At 44.0% G+C, this 22,145-nt stretch overlaps 1 protein-coding gene across 6 annotated transcripts in view; it reads right to left on the reverse strand.

The window, feature by feature from the left end:
* Window positions 1-7,242: 7,242 nt before the first annotated feature.
* The window catches only part of MTMR6 (myotubularin related protein 6), a 67,903-nt gene continuing 53,000 nt past the window's right edge, over window positions 7,243-22,145 (reverse strand). Inside the window, exons 15-16 of one of the 6 annotated variants that reach the window (XR_006961811.1) lie at window positions 8,170-8,500; window positions 7,243-7,610 (exon numbers count right to left, since the gene is read on the reverse strand). The gene's annotated coding sequence lies outside the window, so the exon portion shown is untranslated. Of the gene's footprint in view, window positions 8,501-15,533; window positions 16,999-19,571; window positions 20,968-22,145 lie in introns of those variants that run through there. The other 5 variants (XR_006961810.1, XM_047077892.1, XM_047077883.1 and 2 more) reach the window with 5 other exon arrangements.

A 22,145-nucleotide genomic window follows, 5' to 3' on the forward strand; every position in this document is an offset into this window, starting at 1 on the left:
CCCAACGTCTTGATTTCCTGAAGGGTTTACCCTACAAGCAGCTATTTTCATGGGATCCCACTGTAAGACAGAATCAAGGCTTAATTCAGGAAAAGGATCTTGGCACTCTGGGCCACCATGCAGCAATTTCTCATTCAATCAGTTATTAAGTGCTGATTGAATACTAGCAATGCACTAAGCACTGTGCTAAACATCAGGAATAATGATGATCAAGGCCCAGCCCCTGCCCTTAAGACGCCCGCAGCTTAGTGTTGGAGACAGGAAGAGTGGGTATGGTTGGGAAAGACTCATTGCAATTTCGGCTGGCTTTTAAATGTTTTTCAAACTCACCCCAAGTGAAAACAGCTACAGAAGGATACCCCAATTGTCTCTGGTTTTGAGATCCTGCAGCTTTTCATGTGTTGAAGTCTCCTTCAATCGTCTTTAAAGTCTGTATGATTTAGGAACAAGTTCTTTGGCTGACGCTAGTGAATTTACCAAAGTCAACACCTATCCACTCAGCTGCTTGAGGAAAGTTGGGACACTGACAAAGTTTAATGTGGTGACTTCCTGTGCATCTTCCTATATCATTTACACTGTCTTTAAAATCCCAAACTCACTCATTCTCTCTCCCCATTCAGTCTTCTCAGGAAAGAATCTAAGACTTACCCACATTGAGATTTAAGGAAATGTTGAAGCTCAAAGTATGTTTCTTTTTTTTTTTTTAATTTTTTTTTCAACGTTTATTTATTTTTGGGACAGAGAGAGACAGAACATGAACGGGGGAGGGGCAGAGAGAGAGGGAGACACAGAATCGGAAACAGGCTCCAGGCTCTGAGCCATCAGCCCAGAGCCCGACGCGGGGCTCGAACTCACGGACCGCGAGATCGTGACCTGGCTGAAGTCGGACGCTTAACCGACTGCGCCACCCAGGCGCCCCTCAAAGTATGTTTCAATAGGGGCAAAGTTTTGTTGTTGTTGTTTTTTTTTCTTTTTAGTTTAGTCTTAGTGGCCTAAGATCCACTAAATTCCATGGTCAGTTAATACATGTTGAATAAAGGAATAAATGAATACACAAGCAAACAAAAAATAAAATAAAATAAAATAAAATAAAACAAAACAAAACAAAACAAAACAAAACAAAACAATAAGATGTATTAGAAAGAGTGTAAGGAGGGATGCCTGGGTGGCTCAGTCAGTTAAATGTACTTCAGCTCAGGTCATGATCTCACAGTGTGTGGGTTCAGGTCCCACATTGGGCTCTGTGCTGACAGCTCAGAGCCTGGAGCCTGCTTCAGATTCTGTCTCTCTCTGCCCCTCCCCAGTTCATGCTCTGTCTCTCAAAAATGAATAAGTGTAAAAAAATGTTAAAAAAAAAAAGAAAAAGAAAAAGAAAGAGCATAAGGGGAGGCAGAGTTAGGCAAATAGAACAATAGCATCCCATGACTCCAAGTAAGGTTGTCAAGCAATTAGCTAACAAAAACAAAGAAAAGAGATTACAACAGCTAAAAATCAGAAACAAAGATCATCCACCACAGGAGAAGACAGTTTGCAACCTGATCCAAACACATATATTCACACCATGCTGCCCTTCATTCATTTTGCCAGACTGGGAAAACGTTCCCATGGCCTGAAGTCAGCCCACAGGTTAGCTGGTGTTTGGAGCCACTGGGCTGAAAGATGACCCTCCTGACAGGAATGCTGTCTCTTTTTTTTTTAATTTTTTAAATGTTTATTTATGTTTAATAGAGAGAGAGAGAGAGACAGCAAGGAGGGGAGGGACAGAGAGAGAGCGAGACACAGAATCCAAAGCAGGCTCCAGGCTCCCAGCTGTCGGCACAGAGCCTGACTCAGAGCTCGAACCCACGAGCTATGAGATCACGACCTAGCTGCTTAACCGACTGAGCCAGGAGCACCAGAAACTCTCTTTTTTTTTTAACTGGTAGGGATACACAGCATGATGTGGAAGCAACAGAATTTTGCACGAAATGTGTACGCTGCTCTTTTCTTGGAAGCTGAAGCCTCTTTTTTGTCATCTCTGCCACAGTAAAAGTAAGGACCATTAAATTCATAGTCTCCTGACGCCTTTGCTCAGGAAGAGGTTCCACCCTGTTTGTTCCAGGCGATTCCATTGCCTCCTAAAATTGATCATATCCAGAGATGAATTAACTCTTGATTTTTTTTCCAAAAAGGAACACTTAAAAGTCTTAAATTATTCAACTTGCACCAACGGATATTGACTCCTTGACACTGTGTTGTATATTTGTGTCCCACCCCCCTCACCTCTACTTCATCTAAGTGCCTCTTAACTTTAAGATTTAAATAGAGCTGTTTCTTCAGCTTCCAAACTTCTCTGTGGGATGGCATTATATGGTCGACTTCCCAGAGTGAGGAAGAAAACCGATACCACCATCAATGGGGGGATAATATCTTCTCAGTGAAGACGGCTCTGTCTACTTTGGAATGATGGCAAACTCTTTGTTTCAGACCAGGTAAAAAACAATTTGCTGGTACAGAAGCAAGCTATCAGTTTTTATATATTTATCTTGCATTTAGCCACTTTGCTGATTCTTTATCAAATGAAATGGTTCTTGAGTTGGTTATCTGGTGCTTTCTTAGATAGACAACAATATTGGTTGCAATTTTTTCCTCCTTTTAAATAATTATAATATATCTTATTTATCTTTGATATCTAATTGTATTGCCCAGAACTTCCAGGCAATGGTGAGTAATAATTAAGGCAGACATCCTTGGGGTTCCTCCACAGTTTTAATGGAAATGCTTCTAGAGTTTCATATTTAACGTTGTTTAATGGAGTTACATATTCCGTCCCAAATGTGAGCCTTAATTTCCCTACTGTTTTAAAGATTTTTCTTATCTCAATCGGGCAAGAAGAGCCTTAAATTTCACAAATATCTCTTCCACATCTAACAAGATAAACTTTTTCCTTTGTGAGTTATTGATTTGGTTTATTAATATATTTTAATGTAATTATTCTTGTATTTCTGTAATAAATCCTACACAATCATAAATTATTCTTTAAATGTGCTATCAAATTTAATTTATTAGTATTTTATGTAGGATTTCACATCTATGTTAAAAGGTGAGTCTGGCCTACAATTTGGGGGGAAAATTAATTTCTTTTTTCTTCTTTTTTAGGTTTAGGTTTATTTATTTTTGAAAGAGAGAGAGAGAGTGCGTGCACACACATGGGCAGGGGAAGGGCAGAGAGAGAGGGAGACAGAGAATTCCAGGCAGGCCCTGTACTGTCGGCACAGAGCCAGAGGCAGGGCTCGAACACTTGATCCAAGAGATCATGACCTGAGTGGAAACCAAGAGTCGGACACTTAACTGAGCCGCCCAGGTGCCCCAGGGGAAAATAAATTTAAAAAAAATTTTTTAAACTTATTTTTTTATTAGTGGTCTATTCAAGTTTTCCATGTTGTCCAGTTAAAGACTTTCCTATCTATTAACATTTACTGTTTTTAAATAATCTTTTAAAACTCCTCTACGCTTATTCATTTCTTCCTTCATTCAACAAATAGCAATTGAATTTGCCTTTATAGATTCAATTCATAATAAGGTGTCTGCCACAGAGACTCCACATTTTAGGGATTTAATCACTATGCCTGGCACTGATTTAACGGCTGGTGACACAGCTGTGAATGGGCCTCGAGAAGTCCTTTCCGATAAGAGCTTACTTCCTGGTGGGGGAAACCATAGATGAAGTAAACAGATGGATTGCAGTGACAAAAAGATGGGAAGACAAGACCATGTGATGGAGATGAGGAAGCATGCCTGTCTGGAGCATGGTGGCCAAAGAAGCCGAGATTTCACGAGAAGCAGGCTTCCAAAGGCCAAGGGGCCAGCATTGCCAAGCCTCCGAAGTTAGAAGAAAGCAGAATGAAGAACAAAAAGAAGGACAGGAAGAAAAAGCAGATAGGTAATGATCAAGGAGGCCGAGAGGCAGGCACAGGTGAGATCACTCAATATGGGAAGATACTGGAGGGTTTTGTGCGTGGTTGGACATGATCCAACATACATTTTAAGCAGATCTATTTGGCCGTTATACAAAGTGTTGGGGCAGAGAACAAGAGTGGCAGCTGGGAGACTAGTTGGGGGTTCAGTGGCTGCATAGGCAGAAGTGAAGGTGTTGCCCTATCCCTTTTCTCAGAATATTCGAGTTGTCTTTTTCTCCCTTGGGTAGCTACGCTGGAAGTTTGCCTACTTGATCGCTCTTGTCTAAGAAACAACTCTTGCGTTTCTTGACTTACTCTTCTAATGTTCTCTTGTTAATAATTCATCAATGGTGTTTTGATCTCCAGGATTTTTTTCTACTTTTCTCTTTACTTTTTGCCCTCTTGCTCTTTTCTGATTCTTAGCTCATTGTTTGTTGCTTCCTTTAAAGTCAAAAACGTTTAGAGATTTCAGTGTATCCCATAAATCTGATAGGAAGCAAAATCTTCATTTCACCAGACATTACCTTTTGGGGTACTGATGGCATCATATCAATGACCCAAATGTCACTAGGTCAAGGCTCCATGTGGATAATTGTCATTCTTTCAAGGAATTATCATATGAAACACAACTTGCCTACTCTATATTATTGTTTTTTATTTTTTTTAATGCTTATTTATTTTTGAGAAAGAGACAGAGTGTGAGCCGGGGAGGGGCAGAGAGAGAGGGAGACACAGAATTGGAAGCAGGCTCCAGGCTCCGAGCTGTCAGCACAGAGCCCGACGCGGGGCTCGAACTCATGGACTGTGAGATCATGACCTGAGCCGAAGTCGGACGCTGAACCGACTGAGCCACCCGGGCGTCCCTTGCCTACTCTATATTAAATGCAAATCCCAGATACTTTCCCACCCCCCTTTGCGTTAGGACATGGACACTAGACTCTAAGTTAGAAGCCAGTGACAGGAAGAGCCAGGGGCTGTGCAGAGCCCTGTTGAAATGAAACAGCAAGAGCTGCACACAGTGACAGAGGAACGTATAGAAGTTGACAGCAGAAAAAGTTCCACAAACATGTTCAATATTCCTAGAAAACCACATAAGGGGAGCAATGAAAACTTGCCATTGGAGGTGCCAACAGGGAGATCATGGGGGAACAAGAAGCTAAGGCCACTCCTTCTGATGGAGTCTCTGTTTTTTCAGTGGGTGGAGAGGGTAGGCAAGCCATCAGCTGCCTTGTGAGGAAGGAGGCACAAGGGAATGTTGGAGGGTTGAGGACAGGTGACATGTGGGCCCACACTGAAAGGGAGACCATCAGCTACTGTGATTGGTAACTTTTTGAGACTTCTTGAGCATTTGAAACTTCCTTGACATTCCAAATTTCTGTAGCAGTAAATCCCCATAGCATGTGTGTGCTTTTGTTTCAGAGGATGCAAAAGCTAGATGGGGCGCCCGGGTGGCTCAGTCGGTTAAGCATCCAACTTCGGCTCAGGTCATGATCTCACGGTTCGTGAGTTTGAGCCCCACGTCGGGCTCTGTGCTGACAGCTCGGAGCCTGGAGCCTGCTTCAGATTCTCTGTCTCCCTCTCTCTGCCCCTCCCCTGCTCATGCTCTGTCTCTGTCTCTCTCTCTCTCAAAAATAAAGATTTAAAAAGTTATTACAAAAAAAAGAATAAAAGCTAGATAAACTACATCCCACTCTAAAGCTGGTACTGAGAGAGAACCCCAGGTAGCTGGGAAGGTTCACCAGATGCCCAGGGTCTGCAGAGGGGGGCAAGGATCGCTCAGATAGATAGACTGAGCAGGCTGGGTAGTGGGTCACCTAGCAGGGACCATACTCCCTACATTCCTAGGCAAAGCAGAACCACCCTCCTAGATATGGCCTCATCTTGCGTGAGGAGATCGGACTTAATATGTTTGGAAGTTATTTGAGTTTCACTAATGCGGACCTCCAATTTTTTTTTCTCCCGTCTATCCCTATAATTGCAAAAACTAGTGAAGGTATTTTACATATTCGCTTTTGCTTTTACTGAATAAAACATGTCCTTTCCATCCAGAGCACACATTTTTAGTGTTTCCCCATCAGGGACCTCTTCTTTTCTCTATGGTTCAAACACTTATCTTCGAATGTACTCCTATTCTATGGATGAGTTGGAAAGAAGTCAAATACATAAATATTTGACATGACTAAAAGCATGCTTTCCCTGTCAGAACAGCTATACTTTACCACCAAAAGTGAATCCCAGAATTTAAACTCCTTCCCTGCATGCCTCGGACAATCGCTTCTCACCTTGTCCTTTGGTTTTCTGATGACTGACTGTCACTCCGAAAAGAGGGAGGCATTCTCGTCTTGCACATTCCCTACAATGTCAAATCTCTATGACAGATACCTAGGTATAAATTAGATCTAAAAAATGAATGCCAGGGGCGCCTGGGTGGCGCAGTCGGTTAAGCGTCCGACTTCAGCCAGGTCACGATCTCGCGGTCCGTGGGTTCGAGCCCCGCGTCGGGCTCTGGGCTGAGGGCTCAGAGCCTGGAGCCTGTTTCCGATTCTGTGTCTCCCTCTCTCTCTGCCCCTCCCCCGTTCATGCTTTGTCTCTCTCTGTCCCCCCCCAAAAAAAACACAAAAAAACGTTGAAAAAATAAAAATAAAAAATGAATGCCAGAGACTAGAACCCTAGATGAAGGGGTTTCATCACATTACTATTTATGAAAGGTCATTTGACCCTCATTTTCATCTCCATGTGAACCATGAGTTCTACCCAAGAAGAAACAGACACAAGAAGTCCACATTCCAAGAGTGAACTACTGCATTTGATTTGGGATGTGAAGTCACATCATCGAGTGGAGATGTTTGCACTTCTGCATTTGAGCCCTGGCATAGGACTCTAAGATAATTCTTTAAGTAGCTCATTCCCATCTATTTTCCAAACACACTACTAAAACCCTTGTGGACAAACAACTGAGCATTCTCCAGGTCAAACCTTGAGACCATAAGTAAATAGAAGACGACAAAAGTAGATAAATTCAAATAAATAAGAAAAAATATTTAGAGCTTTGATTTTAATGGGGCCCGTACGAACTCAAATCAAGAGATAGAAGCTGGAAGAGATAGCCGTTCACAAGTAAATAATGTGGCCCGAGGAGAATGAAGACGGTTTAATTTACAATGAAAACACATTTTTTTAAATGTTCGCTTATTTTTGAGAGAGACACACAGGCAGACAGAGCATGAGCAGGGGAGGGGCAGAGAGAGAGGGAGACACCGAGTCCGAAGCAGGCTCCAGGCCCTGAGCTGTCAGGAGAGCCCGATGCGGGGCCCGAACACCCGAACCGGGAGACCATGACCTGAGCCGGAGGCAGACGCTCAACTGACTGAGGCACCCGGAAGATGGTTTAATCTTAGAATCACACAGAACATTGGCCTTATACTCGAGTATTTTTCTTTATAGCAACTTATCGTCAGGGAGAGGTTTCCGAAGGCCAAGGTTCTCTTCAGGGCGTGTCTTCTGCCACCGCTCTGTCGCATTTCACATTGTGGATCGTTCTCCTTTCAAACCTTGCTCCTTCTTGACTTCCCGTGTGTACTTGTCCATTCGACGAGTCCCGCGGCGTCCACCAGACACGGAGCCCCGGAGTGACGTCACACACACCAACACCCCTGTCCTCATGGGGCACATCTGTTCAAGGGAGCCAACGGAGAGTTGAAGAGGCCTATGCTGCAAGTGGCTCCAAAGGGTGGGCAAACACAGGGGCACACGGGAGCCAACGTCCGCTCCCACCCACTCTCACCCCTGATCCTCAGGCAGCCCCTGCCCTGGGGCCTTCCCACCCGATGGCCGACTCCTCATCCCCTGCCCGTCTTTGTTCCCACAGCACCGTTTTCACCCCACGCGACCCACGGCCTTCCCTCCTCCTGACCCCTGGGTTTCTTCGCCGCAACTACCAGCTGCTAGCACACAACATCAATTCCTCTCGACGGTCATAGTTCATTGACTGCCTCCTTGCTCCCTGGCAGCTCCTTCTGAGTCTCCTCCAGTATCTCCTGCCCTACCCGTACCTGACACGTTCCCTTGGGTGTGCTACTCCGTTCTTTTCAACGACGATTCGGTGCCTGGGGTATGTTAGATACGTGGGCACGGAGGAGACGAAGATGGAACCGGCCTCGTCTCTGTCCTCGAGGAGCTCATCACGTCCTTGAGGCAGACGTGTGGACGCTTTCACTACACGCGGATTTACCTGAACTCCTGGGAGATCACAGGTGAACCACTCAGCCCTGGTTGGGGGTTGCGGGAAGTCTTCCTGCTGGATCACGGGTCCGAGGATTCGAACTGCATCACGGAGCGAGGATGAGGGTTACCCTGGCAGAGCCAATATGCTCCCCCAATTCCAAGCACGTCTCAGTTCCCCAGCACGCACTGTCCTCGGGTGGCTGCATTTTCCAACGACCGCCCAGAACACTGGGAGCAAAACCAAGCACCTAACCGAGCCGGGAACGTGCCTGTCTGTCCTCCTCTACCTCCTGCACGGCTCTCAAATGTGATCAAGGGACTCGATCGGGAGTCCTTTCCTGAGGAAGATAGTATTTAAACAGAAAGCTATGAAAATAGAACTTTTAACGAACAAATGCTGTCTTAGGAAAGAACAAACAAATGAACAAAACAGTGACAGGAAGTAATACGGTGGGATACAGGAAATAGGGGTACTTCCGGGGCATTCTCAGCCACACCCTTCCCTTTCCTCTCAAAGTCTGGGCAAAGAATTGCGTTTAAGTGATATTAGACACTTCAATAAACATAGTGTATTGAACCCTCTCCTCCTTGTATGCTCATGATTCACAAAACTGCCAGGTACAGACCTCTTTCCTGAGCTCCAGACTCTTTTTTTTTTTTTTTTTTTAGTGTTTTATTTTTTGAGAGAGAGCAATTGAAGCGGGGGAGGGGCAGAGAGACTGGGGGACAGAGGATCCGAAGCAGGCTCCACACTGATAGCAGCGAGCCCGATGTGGGGCTTGAACTCACAAACCATGAGATCATGGCCTGAGCTGAAGTCAGACACTCAACTGACTGAGCCACCCAGGTGCCCCGGAGCTCCTGACTCTTAAATCCAACTTCCTACTAACAATCTCTGCCTGTGTTTCCCAGAGTGCCTTACATCCTTCACATGAAAAGCAGAACCCATATTCTTCCCCATATACACCTGCTCTTCACAACTTTATTTCTCAACTTGGTCAATGACACTACCATCCTTATCAGCAATCCGGGAGGCATCCGAAATCCCTCCTTCTCCACTCTGCACATTGAATTGGCCACCAAGACGTTTCCAATTTCACTCCCGCCACTCTGTCCACTCCTTCCCCTGTGTAACACCTTGGCAATTAATTTTTTGCTTTGGTCTTTCATCATCTTCTCCTGAACTCCTGCAAGAGCTTCTTCTTCGACACTTTCTGTCCCAGACCGGGTGTCCCCCTTTCTCCCCCAAGCAGAGCTTGATTAGAACCCGTGAGTAGGTTCTGTTGACGTTGGAAGTACTCAAGGCAGTAGGCATGAGGGAGCTGGGAGAACGGTGGAAGAAAAGCCCATATAAAGATGAGTGACCAAGATCACCTCTGTGGGTAGCTGGGGCTTGATCCCATTCTCAGGCACATGTAGATTTCATCTTGGTATTATTCGTGAAGAGACAGGAGAAGCATTTACCCACGGGTTTCCATTCCTCACCACGAGGGTGTCAAATCTCCTGCACTTACGAGGCAAGGTGAAGGGGTGTGGGGCCAGGCACCCGAAATATCTGCCACCTACTCAGTTGAACCCACCTTTGTTTAAAATGTCTTTCTAGAATATAAATCTGATTATGTAACCCCCCTTGCCCAACTTATAATCCTCCAGTTCAGTGAGCTTGCAACATAGCACCCATACCCATTAGAACAGTATACAGCCTGCGCGATCTGGCCACTGCAGCCTTCCTGACCTCCCCTCACACCTACCCATTGCCCCCAATGCCCTGGCCATACTAGAGGCTGGACTAGTCATGATTCTTCTCTTTCCTCCATGTTTGCTCACTCTTCTCATCTTAAATGTTCTTCTCTACCTGGTGAATTCTTACTCATCATCTAAAACTCAACCCAACTACCATTTCTCCTCGAGCACCTTCCTGACGCCTACCGTGTACTCCCAGCTTGGCCCCCAAAGAAAGACCTAAAGCTCCCCCTCCTTTGCTCCTATAACAAATAATTCCAAGGCGATGTTACAGGGGGAGTAATGTACACGCTCTGTAATTCCTCCTACCCTCTTGTATTATCTGCCCCGGTCTCGTGAGACCCTTGAGGGCAAGGAACTACTATATCTCCTTCAATTTTGTATGTTCAGTGCCTTGAACAGCGTTGGACCCATAGGGCATTCACTAAATATTTCTTGAATAACAACATGGATTCGTCACTTATAATGGATCAGCCACTTTGCTAACTGTGTAATGCATGTGTCACTGAAATGCGTGCAGGAATCAAAAGCTGGCCCAGATAAAGTACACCTGAGACCCTGCCATCACGTGCTCATGGAAGGATGACATGAAGAGATACAAAGCAGCTAAAGGTTCCATCTCTCAACTGCCTCCATGCACTGCACACACACAGCAGCTTCCTCTCTTTTCTTCTGGCATCTGGCCCTTTACACCATGGGAGAGCACTGCTGTAAATATTACTGGTCCAGAGTCCCCAGAAACTTGAAAATGGACCCTAAGCCAGAGGCTTCGGACACAGCACGGGGACAGGGCAAGTGGAGACAACGGCGATGCAGAATACGAAACTGGATGAAAACCTTCAGTGGCAACAACGGGGGGAAACAGGGCCAAACCCGAGATCTTCGCAAAGAGGACAGCACTTTGTAGCAGCTGCACGGGAAGGAGGAGCATTAAACATTCATTAATATTGCCCATTTTCAGAAACCATTTGGCCAAGAGCCACCTGGCCTGACTCCTGGCCCCAGCCCCGCCTGCTAGGAGGCTGGCTTCCGAGCACAGGGGCCTTCTAAGTGGCGTTCTGCCGAGGGGCACAGGGCTCCAAGCAGCGTCAGCTACATCCCCGCTAGGATGCGATGTTCTTACTCTCTGGTAGCAACACACAAATTTAAAAATCCTAACTTGCTTCCAAGCTCTAGAAGATACTAAAATATTTAGATTCAATACTTGCCTGGACTTATGAGGAAGGGAAGAGAGGGTTTATCAGAGGAGAGCGAGCGATCTTAGCAAACTGGAAAAATAACAGGCTATCTGAAAATTAAAGGCATCATTCTTGGTATGTATCAATATTTTAACACGGTTCCCTTTAGTTAAAAAAAAAAACCCTTAAAAATTCTGGGCCTGTAAAATAAATAAATAATTTCTGGGCCTGGGTATTCATCTCTGCAGCCAATCCGTAAAGGCCTCTTGCACAATTGCTGGGTGCCTGGAGACGTGCTCACGGGTTTTGGATAAGACGAGGAAAACACTCTTGCCATCAAAAGTCCAGGACCGAAACCCCCATGAGACATTTTCCCCTTTCCATGTACATTCTATAGGCTATGCTCATTTGGGTTTTCTAAATCGGTGATCTTTAGTGTATTTTAACTCTTTTCATAGAAAAGTTATATGGATAAGACATATTTTTCTCCCAATTATGAGTGTGGTCTATAGTCATGCTCTCTACTCACTCACCCCCCATTCAGCCATAAAGCTGGCTGAAGTCTGATTTTTGCCCCTACAGTCTGATAGTGAAACTGTTCTTGCCAAACTACAAGGACATAGACCATTTCTACTCTTTACATGAAATGACCTTTATGGCATTTGACACGGTAGATAAAGTTCTCAGACCCTTCCTCCCTGGAGCCTATCGGTCTCTCTGGTTTTCCGTGTTCTCTTTGTCTTGCTATTTTTTCTTTAGCTTTTCTTCTTTTCCTTACTTCTCAAGGTCTCAAGCTCTGATCTCTTATCTTATTCTAGGACCTCTGATAAATTTTATGCACACCCGTATCTTAATCCTCTGCTAGAAACTGGGGGCTTCCAGACTTCCCTTTTATAACTGAGGTCTCTCCTCTGACTACCAGTCCCATATTCCCATATTCATAAAATATCTTCACTTGGATGTCCCATAGATCTCTTCAGTGCAATATAACTAAACCCAAGAGCATCTTTTCCCCACCTTACTCTCCCCTTCTCTTCCCCACCTAGGTGAATGGTAGTCCCATCTTTAACACAGTTACCCTAATGAGAAATCTGGAAGCCATCACTGACTGGTGCCTGTGCATACTCTCAGGCCCTCAGCAATGTATTATTGGTCAGCAAGCTGGTCTATTCTAGCTCTCTCCCTATTCAGCTCCCCCGTATCCTTCATCAAAATCTTTTTTTTTTTTTTTAAGAGACGGGGAGAGAACACAAGTAGTAGAGAGGGAGACAGAGAGAATCTTAAGCAGGTTCCACATCCAGCACAGAGCTGGAGGCAGGGCTCTATCTCACAGCCCTGAGATCATGACCTGAGCCAAATCAAGAGTCTGACGGTTAACCTACTGAGCCACCCAGGTGCCCTTCCTTCATCCATGTCTTACTTCAGGCTTCCATAACTTCTCTCTTGGGTTATCTCAGCAGCCTCCTTTTGACCCCCACCGGTCCAGAGCAATCCCTCCAAAATACAAATCTGACCTTATGTCCCTCTTGTTTAAAATCAAAACTTCAAACGTCTTCTCATCTTCTTTGAATTAATACCCAATATCAACTCTTACTACTTTCTAGTCATACTTTTCATTATGATCGTATTCTGAACTATTCAGAGCTCCCCATAAAACCCATGTTCTCCCACTTTTCTGTGCTTTTGTTCTAAATGGATAACATTCCCCTCTTCTTTACCTGGCCAAAACCTACACATCCATCCTAAACCTCCTCATTCATGCAAACAGTTCAAAACAAAGCCTTTGATGGCCCCTCCCCAAGCAGAAGCAGGATTTCTCTATGCTATGATAGCAACAACTCACAGCAGCAGCAAAAATAATAAAACAACAACGAATATTTACTTAGGGCTAAACAGTCACAGTGGTTCTTAATTCCAAATGTGTATAAGAATCATCTGGGAATGTTAAAACGCTATGCAAATGTTGAAATGGTATCCAGTGGTCTCCAAAGCCCATTCCAATATTCAGATGCATCAGATTTGGGACTGAGATCAGGAACCCACATGTTTAACAAAATATTCAAACTGATTCTGATGCAGTTGATCTAGGAACCATATTTTGAAAAACACTGAACATCTAACTGGCTTCCTGCCAATCGACTCAACACTTTGCCACCAAATTACTATTCATAAAATACCTCTTATAATTTTAAAACATCAAATAGTTGGCACCAAAGACAATTGTGAGCTTCACACATATCTGTCAATTATCTTAAGCCCACTGAAGTTGTATTATCTATAAAGAAACAGAAAGTTATGGAGATTAACCTGATCAAATTCACAGATAGGAATGACAGGATTCAAGTTTCGGCCTTGTTCCAGGATACCGTATCTTGAATCATTCACTGCCATATAAAAATGATAACCAAAAGTCTCAATGAGTCCCCATGACAGTCAACTGAATGAGATCCTTGGCCTGGATTTAAAGGCCCTTAAGGGTCCTGTCCCTTGTGATGGTTAATTTTATGTGCCGACTTGACTGGGCTTATCTGGGCAGATAGCAGATAAAACATTATTTCTGAGTATGCCTGTGAGGGTATTTCCAGAAAAAATTAGCATCTCAGTTGGTGGGCCTAGTAAAGTAAGAGTTCTTCCCCTTTGTGGGTGGGTATCACCCAGTCCACTGAAGGCCCAAATAGAACAAAAAGGCAGAGGAAGGGTGAATTTACTCTTCCTTCCTGACCTGAGACACATGCCTTCTCCTGCTTCAGCTATCACACTGAGTCTGGAACTTACACCATCAGCCTCCCTCTCCCCCTTTCTCATGTCTTTGGACTCAGAACAAAGTATGGCACCAGCTTTCCTGGTTCAACACCAATAAGACAGCAAACTGTGGGACTTTTTGGCCTCCATTACTTCATGAGCCAATTCCTAAAATAAATTCATATATATATATATATATATATATATATATATGTGTGTGTGTATGTAAATATATATATATTTATATATATTTATTAATTTCTATATATATAATTTTATGTATTTATATATAATATATATATTTATATATACATTTTCATATATGTATGTATGTAAATTTATATATATACATATATATATATGTATATGTATATATACACCCATACCCACACCCACAAACACATAGGCATACCTCAGGGATATTACAGGTTCAGTTCCAGACCATTACAATAAAGTGAGTATCACAATGCAAGTCAAATGAATTTTTTTGGCTTCTTAGTGCATATAAAAGTTTTATTTAGGGGAGGAGCCAAGATGGCAGAACAGCATGAAGTTTCTTGTGTCTCGCGTCCATGACATACAGCCAGAGCAACGCTAAACCATCCTGCACACCTAGAAAACTGATCTGAGGATTAACACAACAATCTGCACAACCTGAACCACAGAATTCAGCAGATATGTGGCGGGGAGAGGTGAACTGGGGGAGACAGAAGCTGCAGAGGGCAGAGAGCCACTTTTGCCGGCGGAGAGAAGATGGAGATGGGGGGGAGGAGAATATGGGAAAAGCACCCCCTCCAAAAGCAGCTGGAGAGAAAGTGGAAAAGTGGAAACAGCCGCAGGGACTGAACTAAAAAAGGGAGAAAGGAGAAAGGAGAGGGTTTAAATTCCATTAAGACTATAAACAAGGGAAGCACAGAGTCTGCAACTCCGCAGCTCGATACCTGGTGGTGCTCTAGTGGGAAGGACGAATCCCCAGGAGCAGAGTGGAGTCCGGGGGTCTTCGGGCCACATGGGAAGATGTGGTTCCCCTGCTGGAAGGACACCTGGTAGAGACTGTGTGGGCTCCCCAAAGGTAAGGCCCCAGTGGACCCGGGAGAACAACCACATTCACTGGTGCTGGAACAAGGTCGTTAAGGGTGAAGCCTGGTGCCAGATGTGTGTTGTGATTTTCCATAATCCCTGAAACTCTGCTGCTACACTATCGTGCGAACTTTTTCTGGGGTGGGCTGGCACCCGGCCACAGTCTCTGGGCATCAGCAGCAGCACAGTCTTGCAAACGTTCCTGGGGGCAGCCAGCACCCAGCCATTGCTCGGTGAGACCCTCCTGCAGAGGGGCAGGGCGGGTCAAAGCCACAGTCCCTCAGAAGTAAGGGGCTGGGGAAAAACAGCCACATTGGAGACAAAACTCGGGAGGGAGGTTCTGCCTGGGGCGTGGTCACAGACTGTGTAAAAGCGGGGAGTGGACAGAAGCCAAAGACAGAGGATGGGTGTGTGATTGCTGACCAGGGAGAACAGAGTTCCAATACTAGAGAATGGGTAGCTGGGTGACGCCATTTTCACTGCTCCCACGCATGCACATACGCACCTATGAGCGCCACAACAATCCACCCCAGTAGGCTAGCAGCGCCATCTAGTGGAGAATGGAGACATTACACTGAGCCCGCCCAACTGGGCCAACCTCGCTCTTCAAGAGCACAAGTCTCACCGCCTGCTTAGTTTATGGACTATAAAGCGCTTCACAGTTTGACTTCTAGGGGAAAACAAAGTAATTTCAGTCATATTTCAATCAAACCCTGTTGCTTTATAACTACTAAGTTTATGTAATATTGCAAATCCTTTGCTGTCCCTTCAACAAGCTTCACAGCATCTTCAGCAGGAGCAGAGTCTATCTCAAGAAACCACGTTCTCTGCTCAGCGGTGAGAAACAGTCTTCACCCCATCACGTTCTACCACGAGACACAGCAATGCCGTCCACCTTCAGGCCCCACTTCTAGTTCTGGTTCTCTTGCTGTTTCCACCACATCTGCCGTGATTGCCTCCACTGATGCCCCGAGCCCCCAGAATCATCCTCAAGGGTGGGAATCAACTTCTGCCAAACTCTTACAAAGGATTTTGACCTCTTCCCGTTGTTCTTAATGGTTTTCCATTTCAGGAGGGATTTAATTTACTTTGCCCAGATCCATCAGAGGAATCACCGTCTATGGCAGCTAGAGCCTTATGAAATGTATTTCTTAAAAAATAAGACTGAAAGTCAGAATGACTTCGTGATCCATGGGCTGTGGAATGGATGCTGTGTCAGCAAGCTGAAAACAACATTCATCTCCTAGTGCATCTTCAGAGCTCTTGCGTGACCAGATGCATTGTCAACGAGCAGTAGTATTTGTAAAGGAATCTTTTATTTTTTCTGAGCAGCAGGTCTCAAGAGTGGGCTTCAAATATTCTTCAGTAAACCTTACTGTAAGCAGATGTGCTGTCATCCAGGCCTTGTTGTTCCACTTATAGATCACAGGCAAAATAGATGGAGCATAATTCTAAAGGGCCCTAGGGTTTTGGGAAGGGTAACTGAGTTTGGCTTCAACTCACAGTCACCGGCCGCGTTAGCCCCTAATGAGACAGTCAGCCTATCCTTTGAAGTTTTCAATCCAGGCATTGGCGTCTCCTGTCCAGCTCTGAAAGTCCTCGATGGCATCTTCTTGCAACAGAAGGCTGTTTCATCTTGTTGAAAACCTGTTGTGTAGTGTAGCCGCCTTCATTGCTATCTTAGCTTAGCTCTTCTGGATAACGTGCTGTTTCATCTTACAATCTGATGTCATGGAGCTCGCTTCTTTGCTTAAACTTCAGGAACCTGCCTCTGCCGTCTTCGTACTTTTCTTCTCGGCTTCCTCACCTCCCTCAGCCCTCACAGAATTGAAGAGCAGTAGGGCCTTGCTCTGGATTAGGCTTTGGCTTAAGGGAACGCTGTGGCTGGTTTGATCACTGAAACTTTCTCTGTATCAGCAATACAGTTGTTTCTTATGATTCATGTGTTCACCGGAGGAGTACTTTTTAAATTTCTTTCAAGAACGTTTCCTTTGCATTCATAACTTAGCTAACATTTGGCACAAGAGGCCTCGTTTTCGGCCTGCCGTGGCTTTCGGCTTGTCTTCCTCATTAAGTGTAGTCATTTCTAGCTTCTGATGAAAGTGAGAAGCGTGTGACTCTTCCTTTCACTTGAACAACCCAGAGGCCCCTGTAGGGTTATTCACTGGCCTAATTTCAATATCGTTGTGTCTCAGGGAACAGGGAGGCCCAAGGAGAGGGAAAGAGATAGAGGAAGGGCCAGTCAGTGGAGCAGTCAGAATACACAAAACATTTAGGTTTAAGTTTGCCGTCTTATACCAGCATGGTTCGTGGGACCCCCCACCCCAAACAAACTACAATGACAACATTGACATTCACTGATCACAGATCACCATAACAAATATAATAATGAAAAAGTTTAAAACATTGCAAGAATTACCAAAAAGTGTGACCCAGAGACACGAAGTGTTGGTGCCAATAGACTTGCTCTCCATGGGGTTGCCACCAACCTTCAGTGTGTGAAAAAACACAGTATTTGCAAAGCAGTAAGGCAACGTGCACTAGAACGAGGTATGCCTGTATGTGCTGACGGTTCTGTGTCTCTGGAGAACCCTAACACACACAGACTTTGGCTCTAGAGAAACAGAATTTTAGGGATGAGTTTTCTGAATTGGCTCTTGGGTTTCTGGAATTGGCCATTAGGTTTAAAAATGTTAATGAGGGGCACCTGGGTGGCTCAGTCAGTAAGTGTCCGACTTTGGCTCAGGTCCTAATCTCACAGTTTGTGAGTTTGGCCCCACATTGGGCTCTGAGCCTGGAGCCTGATATGGGTTTGGTGTCTCCCTCTCTCTCTCTCTGCCCCACCCCAGCTCATACTCTGTCTCTGTCTCCCTCAAAAATAAGTAAGCATTTAAAACAATTTTTAAATGCTAATGAATCTATTTCAGGTAGTTAAGAGAGCATTGATAGTTCATGGTGTGAACTGTCTATAGAAAGATGCAAAATATCTGAATTGGATACTTCTGATTAGCCCCTTACAAGAAGCAAGGCAGTAAATGACTCTGTATATGATACCTTGGAAACTTTTTGGAAAACTAAGGCATACAACAACATTGGTCAGTTGATCTTAGAACTCTAAGAAGACTTAGTAAGCCCTGTCCTTTATATTACAGGTGAGGAGAGCGAGACTCTATGGGGAAGAGTCTTGCCTGGGGGGACCACCGAGGAGCTAGGCCTGGGTCCTGCTTCTCCTGGCCCTTGGGTCAGCGATCCTTCCACACAAAAGACTGTCTCCTTTCATTCATCAAGAAAACAAAAACACCTTGCTTTTAGTAAGAAGAGTTTTATGGAGCGATGAAGATATTCTAAAACCGGATTGAGGTAAGGGTTGCGCAAGTCTATAAATGTATTAAAAATCATTGGATTCCCTGCTTAAGAAGGTTGAATTTTCGAGTATTTAAATTATACCTCAATAAAACGGTTAAACAATGAAACCTTGCCCTTAGGGAATGGAGTTTGGTCAGAAGCAGGCTCTATCTAGCACACAACATAGGTAAACTGAAGATATTGCCTATTCTGTTTCCTCCTCCTCCGGCTGAGGTCCCTGTTCCTCCTTTAGTATCAGCCTCCCTACTTGCTGCCACTAAAAGCTAAGCTTCCCAAGGGCAGGGACTTTTTATACCTTGTCCCCTTCTAGATCCCCACCTCCTAGAATAATCCTAGAGTAATCTCTGGTACATGGTAGGCCTGTCAAATATTTGCCGCATGGATGAATGAATGAAAAACATGCCTACCTTCATTTTCTTACTGTGTTCTCTACTGTGTAGAATCTGGCTTCTTTCTCCAGGGAGGGGTTGACAACTAGCCCAAAGTCCACAGATACTTGGGGGTTTGGGGGCAGAGCTGGGGTCAGGCAGAGCCAGGCTCCAGAGGCTGTGTTCTTAATCACTGCTCTGTACTGCCTTCCATAAGCACTGAATAAATGTTAGCTGCTGTTATCACCAAATCTGCAAACAGCTAGTTTCCCTACATCCCAAGAGATAGCCAAATTGGCTCGTATCATTTCCTCATTGAAGAGGACCTGTGCATTTCTTTCTCTAAAGAATAAGAAGGGTTTTGGAACCGCAGGAGTGTGAATTTTGGAATCGGAAAAGTAAAGTATGAGTCCAAGTTGCTAGCTGTCAGAGTAGACACGTCACCTAACTGCTCCAAGTTGGTGCCTTCACAAAATGAGGAAAATGCCACCATCCGTGCAGGGTTACTGAGAGACTTTCATGAAACGATGTCTGTGATGTACCCAGCACCCTACCTGGCATCCACTAGACACTCAGCTCGTGCCAAATGCCCGAAAGACAAAGAATGGGGGAGAGCACTTGAAGTGGGAAAAGCATCAAAGGAAAGGACAGTGAGAAGGTAGCACGAGTGAGACTAAGATAGAACAACAGAGGGAAGAACTCCACAGGTTTACGTAAACGTAAAACACACACACACAAACTCTGAGGACGAGAAAGGCACGTTAAATACTATGTTTTGGGGATGACTGGGTGGCTCAGTCAGTTAAGCGTCTGACTTCGGCTCATGTCATGACCTCACGGTTCATGGGTTCGAGCCCCGCGTCAGGCTCTGTGCTCACAGCTCGGAGCCTGGAGCTGCTTCAGATTCTGTGTTTCCCTCTCTGTCTGCCCCTCCTTGGCTGGTACCCCCGTCTCTCTCTCTCTCTCAAAAATAAACATTTAAAAAATACACAAAAAAATAAATGGATGTTTTGGGGAGTGGAATACAAGTGAGGTGAAAGGGAAAAAGATCAAGACAGGGACTTGTATGAGCTCATGCTGCTGCCGTATCCCTGGAATCCGGACACCCACGGTCCTGCAGACTGCACTCTCGTGTGTACACATCTCCCTCATACTCACACATGGGCACGAGAGCGAAGAAAGGCCAACTTCTCTGCCCACTCAACTTTTGTTCCCAATCTCCCTGATGTTTTGTTCCCCTATCTACCAACTGCTCAAAAAGTCTACCTCCTGCTGGATCCACTGAGCCTAAAATCTTCAACCAATTCCCTTAGGACCTCACCTGCCACAACTACTTAGCCACCAGTCCTACTTTGCCCTCCGCAAATGCCAAGACCGCTTGCCAAGGGCCTGTTTCTTGACAATTAGTCCAATGTCGGCTATTTCTAAAGAATACGCCATTAGATAAATTAAAGACTTCAGGATTTATACCTTCCTACGGGAACTATCTTGTATAAGAGCATACAGTTGGATCTGTTAGGAACAGAGAGCAGAAAAGCTAACAATTTCATCTGTCAAGCTCCGGAAAATTAAACTGACGAACAGATCTGGGCAAGCAAGATCCCACTGTTTAGATTTTTGCTGCCCAATACGGTAGGCACATGTGGCTACTGAGCATGAAAAGTGTGGCAAGTTCAAGCTGGTATGTGCCTAAATGTAAAATATATCAAATTTAGAAGACTTAATACAAAAATATGTTAAATATCCATCCATAACTTTTATATCAATCACTTGTTAAAATGCTAATATTTTAGATGCATTGGGTTAAAGAAAATGCATCATTAAAATTAATTTCTTCTTTTTCTTTGTACTTTTTTAAATGTGTTTCCTAGAAAAATTTTAGATTACATATAGGGCTTGCATTATATTTCTATAGCAGAGTATTAATCTGGACTTGCCTCACAACTCTTTCCCATGCTCTATTTCACCAAGGAGCACTCCCTGATAATAACATCTGATGATCCGGTAACCTGAATAGGAGCTTCTCGCTCAACCAATTTCACACTCACGTGTGCTCTTCAACTTGTCTACCACTTCATTTCCTTTACAATATTCTGTGTTTGTTTCAGATGGCTACGTGACTAGAATTTCTCATATATTTTATGCGATCCTTTTACTCATGTTTATTATTTTAATTTTCATATTTTTGGTAACCGTATCAAAACACAAATTTGAGATGAGTTGGAAGGATGAAGGCTCCGTTAATGCAGCTGAGATATGCTTTTGTCTCTTTTTCCTTGCTGAAGTGTCAGCTTTTCATGGTGGTCACTCTTCCTGTAGTTGACCAACCTATACCATGCCAACACGAGAGAACAAAATACTAGCAAACTGAGTTCAACAGCACGTTAAAAAGATTATAGACCATGATCAAGTGGGATTTATTCTTGGAATGCAAAGGTGGTTCAACATACAAAAATCAGAAAGCAGAGGAAAAAAGTGATTATCTCAATTGATGCAGAAAATTCATTTGACAAAATGTCAAATGTCCTTTCATAATTATGTCCTTTCATAATAAAAACACTCAGCAAACTAGGAATAGAAGAAAATTTCTTCAATATGGTAAAGGCCACCTATGAAAAACTCATAGCTAACACCATACTCGATGGTGAAAGACTGAAAGCTTTCAAGAACAATACAAAAATTCCTGTTTTGGGGGTGCCTGGGTGGCTCAGTTGGTTGAGCATCTGACTCTTAACTATGGCTAGGGTCATGATCTTAGGGGTGTGGGATTGAGCCCTGTGCCAGGCTCTGCTCTGGGCATGGAACCTGCTGAAGATTCTCTCTCTCCTTCTGCCCCTTTCCTCTGTTTGTGCACTGTCTCTCTATCTCTAAAGTAAAAGAAAAAAGTTTAATAACAAAATAAAAATAATTTTAAAAAATGCCTGTTTTCACCATTTCCATTCAACTTACTACTGAAGGTCCTAGCTGGAGCAAGTAGGCAAGAAAAAGAAACAAAAGGCATCCAAATTGGAAAAAAAAGAAGTAAGATTATTTCTGTTCACAGATGACATGATCTTATATGTGTAAAACCCTAAAGTCTCCCCCTCACACATAAAACTGTTAGAGCTAATAAATGAATGTAGCAAAGTTGCAGGAGACAAAATCAACAGACAAAAATGAGTGGGGGTTTTATATACTAGCAATGAACAATCTAAAAAGGAAATTAAGGAAACAATTCCAGTTATAATAGCATCAAAAAGAACAAAATACTTAGGAATAAACTTAATAAGGAGGTACACTGAAAACTATAAAATGTTGGTGAAAGAAATTAAAGGAAATTCAAATAAATGGAAAGACATCCTGTGTTCATGAATCAGAATCTTTTTTTTTTTTTTTTAATTTTTTTTTTCAACGTTTATTTTTATTTTTGGGACAGAGAGAGACAGAGCATGAACGGGGGAGGGGCAGAGAGAGAGGGAGACACAGAATCGGAAACAGGCTCCAGGCTCTGAGCCATCAGCCCAGAG

The sequence above is a fragment of the Lynx rufus genome, unplaced genomic scaffold (genome assembly GCF_022079265.1).
Source record: "Lynx rufus isolate CCGP_SWC_20201006 ecotype Redwood Valley unplaced genomic scaffold, mLynRuf1.p SCAF_1, whole genome shotgun sequence".
Lineage (NCBI taxonomy): Eukaryota > Metazoa > Chordata > Mammalia > Carnivora > Felidae > Lynx > Lynx rufus.